Raw genomic sequence first — 7,626 nt, 5'->3', positions numbered from 1 at the left:
TAGAAGGGGGAAGTTGGATTCCCCTGCCCCTACCCACACTCACTGGGATTGGGTGAGGTGGGGTGGTGAGTGCCCCCCAAAATCTGGAAGGGAACCCTCTTCCAGTTTCAGAGTAGAAACCGACCCCAAGAAAGCATGAAGATACCTCTAAGTTCAGAACTGGGTGATCTCCAAAGCCATTTGGAGGTACATTTATCAATTTGTCAGGAGAAACAAAACCCAGTATGCCAGTAACTTTTATTCCCATTATGGGTCCCCCAGCCCGGAAGCACTTTCCAGGATAGAGGGGGCTCGGGAATGCAGGGTGGGTCTGGAGGAGGGCCTTCAAGCATCTCAGCTCAAACCTGCTGGGAGTTGAGTTGGTATAACCTCTCTGCCATGGTCTTGTGCCTGCCAGCGTTGCTCAAAAGTGAGCTGGAGCTGGTGATGCCCTGGACCGTCCAATCCTGGCCTGGTGGCACTTTGAGCATTGCCCCCCAGGTGATGGGAAGTCCTTGGGTCAAGACCTTAGATTCCCAGCACTTGACTAGACCCTCCGCCGAGGTGGGCAGATGTGTACCCCAAGCCATGGGGAGTCATGAGTGATGGACTGGAACCAGGGAAACTGGTGAGGCCCACCCAGGGTGCGCAGGGATTCTGCAGTGGGGAGGGGCAGGTCTGTTTCCTGTTTTCTTCAGACTGGACTAATGTTTACGATTATCCTCTGGGATGATAAGGGCCACTCAGAGTTGGGTCAAATGCAACCATTTTCCTCTTGGGGGTACCTGTGTGCTTCAGCGAGGACCCAGAACTTCCCCAGGCTGCCCCCAGCCTGAAGGTGCTGGACTGCTCCCTGTATGTCCTCCTGGCGATCACAACCTTATCAGGGCCTCGAGAGCCTGGTCACCCCCAAAGCTCATCGGAGGAGGCGTCCTGGAGAATGACTTCTTTCTTGGGCCGTTCGGGCTTGGACTTTGTGGTCAGGGAGCTGCTGGTCGCGGGCACGCCGCCCGACGAAGCTGTGAATAACGCCACTGTGCAAATCTCCCTCTCCGACAGGATTTGAAACGCATCCTGTCCCATGTACACAGAACACAAATGGGAAATTCTGAGTCATGGCGGGAGGGGCAGGTGGAACACAGACACCAAGGCCAAACGCTCTTTCTCACAGCGCCCCTGCTTACCTTCCATTCATTTTAAATGTTTTGAATTTTGGGCACGGTGATTGACAGTTCTGTTCATTGACAGGCTCTCATGCACACAAAGTCCACACGCCAGCCCTCTGAGCAGACCGCTTCTACCTCCTCCTACTACTCCCCCTTCTCCCATCCAACCAGTCTTTTTTTTTTTTTTTTTTTTTTTTTGCTTTTTGGGTCACACACAGCGATACTCAGGGGTTACTCCTGGCAGTGCTTGGGGGACACTATGGGATGCTGGGGACCGAACCTGGGTTGGCCGCATGCAAGGCGAACACCCTACCTGCTGTACTATCACTCCGCATCCCCACCCCCCCCCCCATCCAACCCATCTTGTACCTCCCAGTGAACCCCTCTGGGCCTGGATGCCTCTTGTTCACATTCACATCCAAATTCCCTAGCCTGGCATTTAGGGTGTCCTCCTTATCACCCCACCTTCCCTTAAATACCCCCACCCAAAACACACACACACACACACATACACACACACACACACCAGACTACCTCAGCTCCATATGGTCAGCTGGGGTCCAGCAGTGACTCTCTGGGCAAGCCCAGGATTTCTGGTTCCAGCTGAGGAGCAGCACCCAAAGAGAAGTCAGTACTCCTGGAAGCCCGGGGCCTTTCCTCCACAAGAGAAAGCCCAGTCATCGACCGAGTGCCTAGCCTTGCCCAGGTCCAGAATCTGCCCGTGCTCAGAGCCCAGCGTCAAACCCAGATGGATATCACCTCCCAGGCGGCAGAGGTGAATCTGCACTTTGTACCAAGACCCAGGGGTTGCCGGATTCCAAATCTGAGCTCTCTCACTAAAAGGCAAGTTCTGCCTGTCTGCCTGTCTCTCTCTAAGCACTAAAAGGCAGGCACTCATGCTCGCTTGTCTTCCCTCCCTCCCCCTTCCGCAACGCTCTTATTGCTACACAGACCCTGCCTCTGCACTCAGGAATCACTCCTGGCAGGACTCCGGGGACCATATGTGATGCCAGTGATTGGGCGCACGCAAGGCAAGCATCCTCCAACTCTACCGTCTCTCGGCTCCATCTCTTGCCCACATTCTCCTGCACCGATGAATATTTAGCTGCAGCAGCAGGGCCCCCAGCAACACCACGGTCACCTCCTGAAACCTCTCCAACCTACACAGGCCTCCATTCCACCCTTGAGTTTTTCCAAGTCTCTAGTTAATTCTAATTTCAGCTTGGCAGACTGATTTCTTGTTAATGTGGCAGGATGACTTTGGGGCCATACCTGGCTCTGCTCTGGGGCTATTCCTGGCTCTGTGCTCAGGAGTGACCCCTGGCGGTGCTTGGGGGGCAGTGGTGGTCCATATGTGGTTCTTGGATTTCCCTGTTGTAGCTCTCTGATCCCTAGAATATTTCATACTTTTTTTTTTCTTTTTGGGTCACACCCGGCGATGCACAGGGGTTACTCCTGGCGGTGCTCAGGGGACCATATGGGAATATGGGATGCTGGGAATCGAACCCGGGTCGGCCGCATGCAAGGCAAACGCCCTCCCTGTTGTGCTATCCCTGCAGCCCCGAATATTTCATTCTTGAGAAGAGAAACAGCGCTCAGTTTTATGGAAGCAAACCCTGACGGGACGGAACCTGATGCTCAACCTCTCCACGTTCTCTGCACACTCTCATCCGGGAAACAGTCCGGTCTGAGACTGCTCCGTGGCTGGACAGGGTCCAGCTGCCGAGCCCAGAAGAGATGAGAATCAAGTCAGGATGCAGAGTAGAGGATAGCTCACACTGTGCATGCTGGGGCCTTCCCTCCGTTGCACGAAGACTTCTTGGACGGTATCAGCAGGAACTGAGCGATAGCACAGCAGGTAGCATGCTCGCCTGGTACACTGCCATCCTGGGTTTGATCCCTGGCAACCCATAGGGTTCCCCGAGCCCCCCAGAATGATCCCTGAGCACAGAGACAGAATTAAGTCACGAAGGGCCGGAGAGATATGTACATAGCGGGTAGGGCGCTTGCCTTGCAAGCAAAACCAACATGGGTTCGATCCTTGGCGTCCCATATGGTTCCCTGCATGTTGCCAGGAGCGATTCCTGAGTGCAGAGGCTAGAGTCACCCCTGAGCACTGTTGGGTGTAACTCTAAAACCACACAACAACACAACAGAAGTATCTGAGATAATCTTCAGCCTGCCCCATGGGAGGGAACTCCTCACACCCAGTCCCCATCTGAGTGTCTGGCTCAGCAGAATAAAAGGATCGGGATGCCCACTGCATCCCCCATCACTAAGTGCTCATAAGTCCAAATCCCTCTGCCCCACTCTGGAAATCGGGATGAGGCAAAGGGGTGCTTAGCCTTCAAGCTTCGGGGTCTTCAAACAGGATCCAAGGTGAGGGATGAGGGGGTGGGGACTGGACCCACCTGGCTGGTGCCTGCTAGCTTGGAACCCCGGCCACTTCCAGAAACTACTTCATTCTTTGACAAAGGTACAGAAGCGACGAGGGACAGAATGAGGGACAGAACACAGATGCTTACCTGGCTACAACAGCTTGGTAAACCCTTCAGACAAGGATTTCTTATCCCCGTGGGAGATAAAAAACAATTTTCACAAATGTTTTTTACAGGGGCTGGAGAGATAGCACAGCGGGTAGGGCATTTGCCTTGCACGCGGCCGACCCGGGTTCGATTCCCAGCATCCCATATGGTCCCCTGAGCACTGCCAGGAGTGACTCCTGAGTGCAGAGCCAGGAGTAATCCCTGTGCATTGCCGGGTGTGATCCCCCCCAAAAAATTTTTTTCTACGGAAATTATTTATCGATCAATCCATTAACCATGTAATGGTCACAAGCAATTTAGAATAAATTATCGCAGGCCTGCTATGGGGACAGGCTTGAGGGTGGGTTGGGAAAATGAAGACAGTGGTGGAGTGACGATGATGGGGGTGATGGGATTGGGGTTGGAATACTGAAGGCCTGTGACAGATCATCATGAATAACTTTGTATACCACAGTGTTTAAATAAAGTGGGGGAGGAATAAAAATAATAAGAGTGTTCCACTAAAATTGGAACGATATAGAGAAGATTAGCATGGCCCCTGCTCAAGAATGACACGCAAATTCGTGAAGCATTCCATATTTTTTTTTTTTTTGTAAATCTACAACTGTACCTCATGGTGTTTCACTAACAAAAATTTTTTTAAAAAAATGTAAAATGATGGAGAATGGGCACTGGTGGAGGGATGGGTACTGGATCATTGTATAACTGAAACCCAAGCACAAAAATTTGTAAGGCTACAACTGTACCTCATGGTGTTTCACTAATAAAAATTTTTTTAAAAAAACTACCAAAAATAAAATTTAAAAATTTTTAAATTTTAAAAAATCAAAATAATATAGAGCCTCAATGGTTGGGGACAATTCTAGGAGCAAATAATCGGCTAGTATGAGGGAAGCAATTTGCTGTGATGTCTCCCCCAGTTCTGTGGGACCCCCCTCCCTGGTGCTGTCTTGGGAAGTCTCCCTCCCCAACCCCGGCTTGCAGGCTCCTGTCACCGTACAGCATTGTCATCATCCCTCCAAATGGGCTAGCAGGCCACCCCACCACTGTTGGGGACAGGCAAGGCCTTGGAAATTCTCGGGGACCCTCTCAGCTCACCCTCGAACCAGTGCTCAAGGAGTCCAGGCACCCCCACACAGTCCCCACCTCCAAGCCCAGCCAGAACCCCTCTGACCCTCCTTCCTAACTACCCGGAGCTGTCCCCAAGGGTGTCACTCAACTGAGTCACCCGCTGCTACTTCCCTGGAGTGCCGCATGATCAAACACTCATTTGCATGTGCTTTCATGCCTTTAGATACTCAAGATGTTTTGTTTCTATTTTGGGGTCATACCTACAATACTAAAGGGTGACTCCTAGCTCAGCACTCAGGAATTACTCCTGGCGGTGCTCCCGGCACCATGGGGAATGCCAGAGTTGGAACCCAGGTTGACCAGCATGCAACGGGCCTTCTCTCCTGGCCCTGGGATTTTTATTTTGTTTTGTTTGGGGCACACCAACTTCTGTGGCACACCCAGAAGTTCTCAGGGCTTCCTCCTGGTTCTGCGTTCAGGGATCACTCCTTGGTGGGCTCAGGGGCAGGGACACACACACACACACACAGACACACATACACACACACACACACACATTATGGGAAGCCAGGGACTGGATCTGGGTTCATGTCATGCAACGCAAGAGCCTTACCTGCTGTCCTATTGTTCTTGCCCCATAAAATAATTAAAAAATTTTAATTTTATTAAAGAACTGTGATTCACACACTTATTGATAACTGAGTTTTTTTTGTTTTGTTTTTTGTTGTTTTTTTTTTTTTTTTGGTCACACCTGGCGATGCACAGGGGTTACTCCTGGCTCTGCACTCAGGAGTTAACTCCTGGCGGTGCTCAGGGGATCATATGGGATGCTGGGAGTCGAACCCGGGTCGGGCCGCATGCAAGGCAAACACCCTACCCGCTGTGCTATCTCTCCAGCCCCGATAGCTGAGTTTTAGACATATCCTGTAATAGCACCAATTCCGCCATCAGTGAAAACTTCCCTCCACTGTGTCCCCAAGTTCCCTCCCAACCCCCCAGCCTGCCACCTTGACAGGCGCATTTTATTTACTTATTTTATCATTATTTCCCCCCCCCCGAAAAAAAATGTACACTCTTTCAGACAGTAATTCAGAATAATGCGTCAAATTTTTCCTTGTAATTTGGGCGAGAGTCACACCTGACAGTGTTCAGAGCTTATTCCTGGATCTGTGCTCAGGAATGATCATTCCTGGCAGAGCTTGGAGGATCATATGGCGTGCTGGGAATGGAACCCAGGTCAGGCAAGTGCCCTGCACACTGGACTATCTCTCCAGTTGACAGGCATGTTTTTTGTTTGTTTTGTTTGAGGTTTTTGTTTGTTTGTTTGGCTTTTTGGGTTACACCTGGCGATGCACAGGGGTTACTCCTGGCTCTGCACTCAGGAATTACCCCTGGCGGTGCTCAGGGGACCATATGGGATGCTGGGAATCGAACCCGGGTTGGCCATGTGCAAGGCAAACACCCTACCTACTGTGCTATTGCTCCAGCCCCGACAGGCATGTTTTAAAGTTTGGTTATTGAGCAAAGTGGGAACCTCAGCTGTCCTATCTGCTCCTTGGGATGGCAATGAGGTGGTCGCTCAGGCCCCTCAATCTGTGACTGCCAGTGAGGATCGGGGGGAAGTGGGTGGTCTGGGAAGTGGGCTCAGAGGCTACCAGTCACCTGGATTGTTGGGAACGTATAGATCTGCGGCCTCTGCACAAGGTCGAGAGCCTTGAGCTTCCTCTATCAACCACCTGGCAACAAGAACACAGAAAGAGTCCAGTTAGTCATAGGCACTGCCCAGTCCTCAGAATCCAGAACAGAGCTCAGTGACAGAGATGACCCGATGGCCCTGAGCAAAGGTTGCCACAGGGCCTTTGTACCTGCAGACCCTCATGCCCGGGAGACATAACTCTACACTCAACTATCTGTGTAGGTATTTCCCACATTCAAGAAAGCACGTCCCTTGACTGGCTGCCAGCACGCTCTGTACCCTCCCCTACTGGATTTGTCTACACACTGAGCATGTTACCCTCGACGTGGAATCTCACAGGACAGCTGTGGCTTGCTGCTGGTTCCCTTCCTGAGAACGGAGGCAGCTTTGCAATACCTTTAGATTGTCATAGGAAGCACTCAAGAAGCACTGGCTGGGACTGATACAGCAGGGAGGGCACTCGCATTGCACCCGGTCTACCTGGGTTCAATCCCCGGCATCCCATACACAGAACCTCGAGCCCACCAGGGGTAATTACTGCATGCAGAGCCAGGAGTCAACCCTGAGCACTGCTGGGTGTGACACAAAAATCAAAAGAAAGAAGGAGAAGGGAAAGAGGAAGAGGAAGAGGAAGAGGAAGAGGAAGAGGAAGGGGGAAAGGAAGAGGAAGGGGAAGCCCTGGTTGGTTGAAGCAATAGTACAGAGTGTAGGGTAGCTTGCCTTGCATGTGGCCAACCCGGATTCTATCCCTGCACCCCAGACGGTCCCCTGAGCTCACCATGAGTGATCCCTGAGCACAGAGCCAGGAGTAAGCCCTGAGCACTGCCAGGTGCGGCCAAAAACCAAAACACAAAGTACACACACAGAAAAAGCAGCACTGTCGGGGCTGGGATGTGTCTCTGCACGCGTGAGGCGCTGGGTCTGACCCTCAGCACTGTGCCCGCCCATCCCTTGCTCCCAAGCAGCCGGGCAGCCTGTGTCTGTCTCTGCCCGGGGCACCCTTCGAACTCTCACCTTCAAGGCCTTTTCACAGACATGCAGGTGCCCACCGACTCCCGCCCCCCCCACACACACACTGGTAAGCAGGGGCCACACCCAGTGTGGCCACCCCTACTCACAGATGGGGTCCTACAAAAAGACTGGCCACTGAGACTGGGTCTACTCTTGG

The 7,626-nt window shown here is 52.1% G+C and overlaps 1 pseudogene; it reads left to right on the top strand.

Annotated features, from left to right (window-relative positions):
* The first annotated feature begins 4,173 nt into the window (after positions 1-4,173).
* LOC130040065 (uncharacterized) lies at positions 4,174-4,274 on the top strand (annotated as a pseudogene).
* The last annotated feature ends 3,352 nt before the right edge of the window (positions 4,275-7,626 follow it).

Source organism: Sorex fumeus, unplaced genomic scaffold (genome assembly GCF_029834395.1).
Source record: "Sorex fumeus unplaced genomic scaffold, SorFum_2.1 ptg000093l, whole genome shotgun sequence".
NCBI lineage: Eukaryota > Metazoa > Chordata > Mammalia > Eulipotyphla > Soricidae > Sorex > Sorex fumeus.
The sequence above is the reverse complement of the archived record's forward strand: the minus strand, read 5'-3'. Positions and strand labels throughout refer to the sequence as shown.